The 10,806-nt window shown below is 35.7% G+C and overlaps 1 protein-coding gene across 1 annotated transcript in view; it reads right to left on the bottom strand.

The window, feature by feature from the left end:
- The window catches only part of LOC107696940 (neuron navigator 1-like), a 127,341-nt gene extending 122,579 nt beyond the window's left edge, over positions 1–4,762 (bottom strand). Inside the window, exon 1 of the mRNA XM_016497511.1 lies at positions 4,685–4,762. The gene's annotated coding sequence lies outside the window, so the exon portion shown is untranslated. The remainder of the gene's footprint in view (positions 1–4,684) is intronic.
- Positions 4,763–10,806: the final 6,044 nt, after the last annotated feature.

Here is a 10,806-nt window from a genome sequence, read left to right on the forward strand (position 1 = left end):
AATATTTATATCATTTTTTACCTCTAATACAGCACTATGTCCAACTGTCTTTGGGCGTGCGCACGGCTTGCGGTGCGTGAGGTGTGTACGCGCTCTGGCGTAGTTTACGTTAATGAGTGTTGTCGCGGGAGGAGCAAATGACAGACACAGTGGGTGTGGCGTCAGGCCTCGGAGAGGCTTTTATTAACAGAAAATGAACAAAGTGTCCATAAAAAGGGAATAAAGGGTCCAAAATAAACTGGGGATCTGGTGTCCTCGTCATGTTGAGGGGTTCGTGAAGGGAAGGGCAGTGTTCAGGAAGGAAGGGTCCAGGTAATAGGCGGAGTCCGGCAACCCACGACTCTGGCGGCGCGGGAGTCCCTCTACGCACCCTTCCTGGACCCACGAGAACACCAGCGTGCATGCACGGGGAAGAGACCGGTCTCCTGAGGAGAGGCACGCTCGGCATTTAAACAGCGGCGGTGATGAGGCTCCATTCGGTTCAGGTGTGCCTCATCACACAGCCACCAGCCCTGGCTATTTCAGCGCCCCTCCTCTCTCACGCACCTACTCCTGTCGGGAGCCTGGCGAAGGGCAGCGATTAAGGGATGGGGTGATGCTGATAATTAGGGGGGAGGCAGCCGACTCGTCACAATGTCCGATGTATTATGCATTTTCTGGATCCATATTGGAGTTACAATGGTTTGAAGAACCATGTCAACCACATCTGCAGCTTTATACATGCAGTTCAACAATATGACCATCTTTCAAAGAAGATTCAAATTGTTAGCATTTTATGAATATGTGTTACAATTGAACAATCTGATAGGGTGAGGTGAGGGATTAGCAGTTATTTTTTCATATATGCTAAAGAGGTGAAAAATCTTTACATTTCCTGAATAAACTGTTAAACTCTTGTACAAACCAAGGTTTAATAGCCTACATGGTTTCTCTACAGGCGGTTCACAAACTTCTTGCGGCTGCGCAAACTGTCTTTTGGCGTTAAAATAGTACTGTCAGGTTTTACTAAAGACGGCCCGTGACGAATTAGCGCTGAAAAGGCATGGACAGTAATTGTTGTGCCTGACCTTATTGAATATGCATTTGTAGGAGTTTCCCTTTCAGACGCAAAATTTATGGGAGGAGAGTACTCAAATGAATCATACAATGAGATTTACTAACGTACTGGTATTTGTGCCATCATTTAATGCCTAAGCATGTCTTAAACTATTATTGTTGCTAGGAGGAGGCAGCGCAGAGAACAGAGACCGCGTGGTAGAAGGGAGAGGATTTTTTCCTCACGTATTAATTTATTTGGAATGCCAGAAGAACACATTATCCAAACATATTGTTTGCCAAGCCATGTTATTTTTAATTTGCTTCAGGAAATAAAAGACGACTTGGAACCCTCAACTAGGAGTCACGCAATACCAGGTCTATCAAAACTTCATGCAACCCTTCATTTTTTGGCCTCCGGTTCTTTTCAACATACTGTGGATTCTTTATTTCTTAATTCTTTATTTGCGACTACGCTAATTTGCACTACACTTGGTATATTGCGTTGGTCGATATGTAAATGAGATGTTGCGTCTGTGTTCTTTATTTTGCACGTTGTTAGTAAATCACCCGCAGAAATTTTGGAATTGCGCTCTCGCACTAATTCGCCCTGTTTAGTAAAACTGGCCCTAAATGTCTTAAATGCCCTGGGAGGGTGCAGAAAATGTTTATTTTGTTATTCTTAATATTAAAATCTGTGAAAAAGGAATTTAAAAAATAAAAGAATACAATGAAACAATGAAAAATTACAGTAACAACTATATAAGATCTTTCAGTTTGATATTTCATAAAGGCATGAGGAGATGCGAAAGACGAATCAACTCAGTGTTCGCGCACCGTCTGAAACGCGTCTCTCTGTGTGCGCGCGCTTTGCACGTGTGAGATGCGGCTTGTGTGCGCGCTTCAGGTGTGAGTCTGACAGCAAGAGGAGACGGCAAAGAGTTGTTTTCTGCAACTTATTGCACTTAACTCTTTTTAACGTCAAGCAATTCTCTGCTAGATGCATCGAACTAAAACTTTGACCTTTTGCAACGTTTTGATTTAAGTAGCCTATTATTAAAATGATTCAAATATCGCACGCCCTTGCGATATGCATATTGCGATATTTACATTTGCGATATTTCGATATATCGTGAAGCCCTACTATCCGAGATGTATGATATTTTTGACATATTAGAGTATATGGCACAAAAAGCATATTTTGTAAATTATGAATTTTTTTTTGTCATTTATCAGCAAATAACTTGGCACTACTTTGGAGTTAATCAGTTAATCAAAGAGGCTAAATGCATTGTAAAGCTTAGACTCTGAGCTTTCAAATGATATCCACTTTTTGTTGATCAATGGTGGCAGTGGTTTGAAAAATATGATTAGTTATATTTTCGAGGAGGGGGAGCGTCCCGCCTGCGGTACACTTCGGTTTAGAGGGACTGCTTAGCGCTCGTTAAGTAATAATTACATTCATTAAAAAGCTGAGATTCTAAGCTTTAAAATGATATATATTTTGTGCTATTCCATTCAGGGGTTGCTTAGTAATTTGATTATGAATTTTTTTCATGCAGGTGCGGGACACCTCGGGTTTAAAGGGTTAAGCATATAAATCGTCAGTTTGTTGTTTTACACAAATGCACACAGACATTATTTCATACACGACATAGTCGTGAGATGCATAAGAAATCTTTAGACACGTAACACAATCCATAACAACGAAAGAAAATACTACGTCGATTCTGGCACCCAACATCACAACAAAATGATATGTTGAGCTCCTTATGTAGTCGAATCTGTGCTAGTTTGAATTGGCCACCTCCAGTTTTCCTTTTGTTTTGCCTCCAGCTAGCGCTGTGACGTAATCATGACATCGGCACAAAAAGGGTTTATAGGGCTTTTTTTATGTTTGAGATCACATATTCTCACTCGTATTCATGAAGAACAAGAAACATAAGCAGCTCCCCACTCTTTTATATGATGAATGTTCCACGTGGAATAAAGAGGCCAGCACCAGTACCAGTAATACCTCTTTATATTGGTTTCTTGTCTGGTTAGTGAATAATACAGAAAACTCTTACAAAATTTCACCATGGTATTCAAAGATATGGCCAAAATAGTTGCTACAATTGATGTTTTTCAAATAGTGTTAGAATCTAAAATGTGTTAGAATAAAAGCGTCTGCTAAATGACTAAATGTAAATGCAATTATAATATAATTTACTCATAAATTATAATGAACAATATTCATTAATTCATTCAAATATGTAACAATTAAAATATAACCTAATTAATTGCATGATGTGCAGATTAATTAATCAAATTAAATCACAAATTAATCACAACAATCTGAGCTGAGAAATTACCCCCCAAAAAATATTCATCAATGCGTAAAAGAGAAAAGCACTAAAAATACATTACAAAAAATTAGATTATTGAATTTTTTAAATGAAATTATACTCTAAATATGAAACTAAAACTACTAGTAGGTGGCAGCTAGTCACTGTCTTAATTAGTGAGTCATTGAGTCATTCATTCAACTGATTCACTCAAATGACTGATTCATTTAGAAATAAAACCAAGGACTGTTAGTATGAATGTCTCACTGGATCACTGGCTCATTCGATTCATTCAAAAACGTAGATTCACTCAGTAATGAAATGCTGCTGTTTGTTGCTTGGAAATGCAAAACAGTTCTGCTGTGGCAATACTGTGACTTGCACAATATTAACTTGTTTATTGAACTGTTGTATAAAATCAATATCACGTTTGCAATATGTAATATTGATTTTATATATTTGTGTCATTTTTTGCCCTCATATCTTGAATTTATGGGCATATAACTGGATTCTAATATGCTACATTACGCAGTCAGTCAAGTCGTCCTGCATCATGTTCATCAGCAACTGCGTGCAGTGACAGGTGTGGGCCAGCCAAGTGCGTTAAATGCATATTTTTAACTATTTGAACACTTTTTACCGCTATAATTAATCACAACAAATTAATGTGTTAAATCGACAACCCTAGTATAATTGTGCTAGATTAAAAAAGCCACCTATCATCTACAATCATATTCATAATTATATCAATATTATTTTGTACATAATATTGAATACAATCTGTATACAATCCAGTGTATATTGTGTATAATATGTACACACTGCTATGGCATATTTCCTCAAAACACAGCTAGATGACAGGTATATTATTGACTGAAATGTGGGTCAACACAATCAAGCTTTCAGGTTAGCAGAGACCAAAAAAATTAAGACTAATGACCAGTGTTGGGGAAAGTTACTTTTAAAAGTAATGCATTACAATATTGCGTTACTCCCTAAAAATACCCCCAACACTGCTAATGACAGGTGAAAGCTATTCTAAGCAATGTTTGTATTATAACACTGTAGGCCTAAAAGATGATTAATTGACATCTGTAACTGACATCTGGTAAGCCACTCTTCCTATACGTGGATTTACACTTTTTGATGAACAGGATCATACATTTATCATTACTCTCACACAGCCAGGCTTTTGACAAAGAGTATGAAGTGTGGACCAGTCTGCAGCTTATTCTGGCTATGAATCACCCACACTGACAGGAAGAGTGTGTCTGACCGACATAAAAAGCGGTCAATTACAGTTTTCACCAGCGCTGAATTACCCCTTTCAGAATCCTGGACGCAAGCAGTAGGTTATCCAGCTAGGTATTTTTTGCCCACTGTTTTTTGAAAGCTACATACACTCACCAACCACTTTATCAGGTACACCTGTTTAACTGCTCATTAACACAAATATCTAATCAGCCAATCACATGGCAGCAACTCAATGCATTTAGGCATATAGACATTTTCAAGATGATCTGAAGTTTGAACCAAACATAAGATAGGGGAAGAAAGGTGATTTAAGGCCTCATTTACACAGCAGCTATTGATGCCCAATTCCGATTTGTTGACTATACACATTTTTTTCTGACGACCAGCTTACATCTTTTAAAAGTGACCAATATCTGATATCAGTAGAGATTTTTGACTATCATTACATGCTCACATGACGTTGCTGTGCTACGTGGTCACGAAAACATATCATTTGCAAGTGTTTTTAAGCATTGCTGTTAAAAAACAAGCGATTTTAAGCTATTGAAATGCAATCAGCAGCGAAAGAGAACTCATTTCGCTATATGCGCGTGTGAAGACGGTGCTCGTAGAGTGCAGGAATAATGAACGGAGTTATTTTTGCCACGTTATTGAACGGTTAAATATGTGTACTTGTATGTGTTAAAATGTCCGTCTTTGCAAGTATCCTCATAAACACAGTAATTAAGTGAGCGCAAACAGCTAAGAAAGAAATTACATGTGTAACAGTATATTGGATCCGGGGAGCTCTTAAAGTGAGAGCAGTCTAATATTCCAACATGACATTCATGTTGATCATACAACAAAAGACAGAAATATCTGATATCTCACTGCTCTTGACTAAATCACTTTTGTAACTTTAATGTATGCAGCATTTCTTATTTATTTGTTCTACTGTAGTTTTTTTTTTGTTTTGTTTGTTCTGTTGCTTGTAATTAGTTTCTTATTTTTATTTAATTGCTCTTCAGTGAGCTTTTTTTTTATTTTATTTAGTCTTAGTTTTTTTGTGATATTGACAAATTTCTATGGTATCAAAAAGGTTGATATCATAAAGACCTTATTTAAAACAAAAATAACTATAACAATATTGTGATATATGTCATTACCGTGAAATAAATTTCATATTGTGATATAAGATTTTGGTCATAAAAATCCCCTTTTCACCACCATTGCTTTTCCAGTGACATACGACTCAAATTGCCAGAGGAATATCCGATCTGTCCGTTTACATGGCAGACGCAAATGCACATATCCAATTCATATGAGATTTATTTCCACATGTGAATGAGGCCTGAAAGCGATCTGAGAATATCGGAATCCATGCGCTTTTTTTCCTGCTTATGCGTTCATGGGTCATATACGATCTGTGCCACATGGGAGGAAAAAAATCAGAATTGGGTCACTTTGAACATGTACTGTAAATGCGGCCTAAGTGACTTTGAATGTGACATGGGTGTTGGTGCCAGACGGGCTGGTCTGAGTATTTCAGAAACTGCTGATCTAGGATTTTCACGCACAGCCATCTCTAGGGTTTACAGAGAATGGTCCAAAAAAGAGAAAATATCCAGTAAGCAACAATTCTGTGGGTGAAAATGCCATGTTGATTCCAGAAGTCAGAGGAGAGCTGATAGAAAGGCAACAGTAATGCAAATAACCACTCATTACAACCGAGGTATGCAGAAGAGCATCTCTAACCACACAACGTTGAAGCAGATGGTCTACAGCAGCAGAAGACAAGGGGTGCCACTCCTGTCAGCTATGAACAGGAAACTGAGGCTACAATTCACACAGGCTCACCAAAATTAAGTAGAAGATTAGATGAATAGAATGCAAGATCGGATGAGTCTTGATTTCTGCTGCAACATTCAGATGATAGGGTCAAACAAAATGAAAGCAAGGATCCATCTGGCCTTGCATCAGTATTTCAGGCTGGTGGTGGTTCTAGGATTCACCCACCCGTTTTGCTATTTCCATGAATTACCGGTTCCATGAAAGCCCTGTATCAGTTCCTCTAAAAGCAGCAGTTGAACTGTAGATACCTATTATCACAGAGAAGAGCTGCAGTTTAATTGCCACCAAGAAGCATCATTTATTTGGGCCTTCATACGCCTGTATCTTCAAACTCTATATTAGACAAACCCTCAGCAGCACTGCGTTGGAAAGGAAAATAAGATATTGCTACTTCGCCTGAATGACTTTCTTACTGTGACAAGCCACAAACAGTCCAAAATAGATAACGCGATGGGATGGAGAACCTTTTATGTGCACGGCATCTCTGGCTCTTGACCTTGTAATAAATCTGTCTCTCAAGTCAGTCCGGTATCTCTGAAGGAAAGGTTATCCAATCAAAGACAGACATTACAGAAACATCGTTGCGGGTCAGATCAGAGGCTAATGTGGAGTGACTGTCTGTCTCTATTTGTCTATTTTCATGTTATATAATATTTCAATTCAGATCAAGGAAGAATGAGCCACATTGCTCGTGAATGACCGGCAGACGGACACTGAGCTCATCTATATCCATCCTTTTCTTTGTTTTTTAATAATCCTATAAATGTCAGGGGAGGTCTGGGGCTCTTCAGATGCCCTATTAATAATCATTAGGAGTCCAGCGGCAGCAGATGGGACCCCGCTCTGGTGTGTATGCCATGGAAATTTCCATTCAGAAGAAAGTCAGTCAGACTTTGTATGACACCGAGACCATCAACCTACACATACTCAACACCTAGAATATACAGCACGTTCATTAGCAAGGAAAGAATTGCAAAGGTGAAAATCACAGGATGTAAAACTTGAATCTAATTTAATTTAATACACACTTTTATTGTGATAACAACTAAAGTATTCGGGCAGAGCCTATAGGTACCATGCTACTATATATAGAAATATATATATGATGGTATTTCTAATATAAATATATATATATTAGTGCTGTCAAACGATTAATCGCGATTAATCGCATCCAAAATAAAAGTTTTTGTTTACATAATATATATGTGTGTGTGTGTGTGTGCTGTGCTGTGCTGTGTATATTTATTATGTATATATAAATACACAAACGTACAGTATATGTTTTGAAAATATTTACATGTATTTACATGCATATATTTACTGTATATTCATATAATTTATATTACATATAAATATATTTAATATATAAACATAACATATTTTTCTTAAATATATACATGCATGTGTGTGTATTTACATAAACATAATAAATATACACAGTACACACATATATTTGACATTCTAATTTATTGAGATGCACCTGTATGTACGCGTTTTATTTTTTTATTGTACTTGTTGTATTTTTAGGTAATGACATTAGCTAATGTTTTATTTTTGTTTTATGTATGATGGTAGCTGCTAGCTAATGTTATATTTTGTTTTATTTTATATGTGATAGTAGCTAATATATGCATTTCATTTTTGTTTTACACAATGTTAGCTAATATGCATCCTTTATTTTTGTTTAATATATGGTAGCTAAAGTTGTTTTATTTCATTTTATATACAATGGTAGCTAATATGCATGTTTTATTTTTGTGTTATTTGTATTATGGTAGTTAATATATATTTTTATTTTTGTTTTGGTAGCTAATATGTATGTTTTTTGTTGTTGTTTTAATTGTCCATGATGACAGCTAATATGCGTTTTGTTTTTGTTTTATTTTATGTATGGGTAGCTAATGTTGCATTTTTATGTATGACAAGCTAATATGTATGCTTTATTTTTGCTTTTGGTAGCTAATGTTACATTTTTGTTTTACTTTATATATGATGGTAGCTAATATATGTGTTTTGTTTTTGTTTTTAATGTATGATGTTAGCAAATATGTGCATTTTTTTTTGATGTATTTAAAGTATGATGGTAGCTAATGTGTGTGTTTTAATTTTGTTTTATTTTATGATGGCAGCTATATGTTTGACTTGTTGTATCATGCTAGATAATATGTATGTCTTATTTTTGTTTTATTTTATCGTGTTAGTTAATATGTACGCATGTACACCACAGAGACCATCAACCTATACTGTTTAGACTAGTCTTACAACTTATCTCACAAGTCATCTAATTTTTTTCTTTAAGACCGAATGTTTTCAAATCAGTTGCATAAAAATGTAGACTGGTCTAATCTGAGTAAATTAAGATTGATTACCCCTTGAATAACTGTTAGATGGTCAGACACAGTCTTAACATAGTAACTAAGTTAATTCAACCGGCCTCAGGAACAGAGACCTGGTTTATTAGCAAGCAAAGATGCTCATAAAAGGTGAAAAGCACAGGATGTTTCACATGGTGTTTATCTCGGGCTGAGCTGACCATCACACCTGATGTCAACCTCCTTATCACGAGTCAACACATGGACTGATTGGACTGTTGACATGGAGGCAAACAACATTCAAGGCTGACCTGCCTGCTAAACCTAACAGCAGACCCTCATTTACTCTCAGAGACCACATGAGAAAGTGCATCTGCAATCTGCTCCATTCTGTCTTCCCTGCACTGATTACAAAAGGAGAGACGGACAGCTTTTTAGCTCCGTCTGAATCTGTGTAAAGTCTGCCACCTACTGCTTGGCATAAGAAGTGGCACAGAACAATTAATCCAAACATGACACTCTTATTTCATGTCAGTATGTTTCCTAAAAGACAATATGAGTGTGATCACCAAACAGTGAGTCTTCAGCACTTATCTGCAAGCGCTGTGAGTCCACAAACCCTGTTATCAAATGTAATTTGCATTTCAAGTGGGTCCTTGTTCCCTCTGGATGGCATAAAAACAACACAGAATTAATATCATGGCCTTGTTGCTAATGAAAGTATGCTAATTAGGCAGTTATTTGTGGTTAATATAATGAAAAATTCAGAAAGTAGATATTATTGTGATGTACTCTTACAAAAAAATTACCATGGAAACAATAATTTCCACCAAAAAACCATAGGCTACTTGCTGCAGATATTGTTACAGTAAAGCAGTAATCAGATTTAATTTAATTTAAAATTTAATGTAAAATTTAATTGAAGTATTATGGTGACTAATATTTATGTTTTGTTTTATTTTATGTATTATGGTAGCTAATATGTATGTTTTGTGTACGATGGTAGCTATATGTTTTATTTTTATTTTATTTTATGCATTATGGTAGATAAGAGATTTTATTTTATGTTTAGTAGCTAAAGCTCTATTTTTGTTGTATTTTTTGTATGATTTTAGCTATTAAGTAGGTTTTATTTCATTTGATGCATGATGTCAGCTTATGTGTATGTTTTATTTTTATTTTATGTATGACGGTAGCTTATATCCATGTTTTATTTCATTTTTGTTTTTCATGTATGATGGTAGCTAATATGTCTGTTTTATTTCATTTTATGTATTATGATAGCTATGCTTTTTGAATGATGGTAGCTAGTATATATATATATATATATAAATATATATTTTTTTTTATTTTTTTTTTATTTAATGTATTATGGTAGCTAATGTGTATGTTTTGCTTTTGTTTAATTTTGTTTTTTTCCTTATTTTTTTGTTTTATCTAATATGTACGTTTTGTTTTATTTTATGTATTATGGTAGCTACTAAGCATGTTTTATTTTTATTTTATTTCATGTATGATGGTAGCTATGTATGTTTTACTTTATGCATTTCTCATTTCCCATTAAATTGGTCTTAATTCACTCAAATAAGAAATGTTAATTTAAAAATGAACATATTCTAAAACAAATTAGCTGCTCATTAGTCAGCTGCCACATTAAAAGCTTGTATCATTTATTGTGTCTATAAATGTTCTAAATGTTCCTCCTATTTCCTTAAAACCACATATTGTTTGACCAGTTAGATAAAGTATGAGTAACACAGCAGACAATGAGCGGGTTAATCACAAACCAGTGTGTTTTCACTTGTTGAGAGACAGTGTGACTCATGAAGGCAAACACAATGGTGTTCTCACTTAAACTCAATTCACTTCAGTTCAGCACATCTGTAGAGACTCAGAATGAGCTCTGATCGTCTCCACTGCTCACCATTGTCATTACACACTCAGTGTGTGTGGGTAGGTGTGTGTAATGATAAAAGGTTAAAAAGGGTTGAGTCTTTCCCGCATGTCCTCATCAGCTGGTCTGAAGCGCTTCTGCCACATCAGAGCAG

The sequence above is a fragment of the Sinocyclocheilus anshuiensis genome, unplaced genomic scaffold (assembly GCF_001515605.1).
Source record: "Sinocyclocheilus anshuiensis isolate Anshui unplaced genomic scaffold, SAMN03320099.WGS_v1.1 scaffold130, whole genome shotgun sequence".
Taxonomy (NCBI): Eukaryota; Metazoa; Chordata; class Actinopteri; order Cypriniformes; family Cyprinidae; genus Sinocyclocheilus; species Sinocyclocheilus anshuiensis.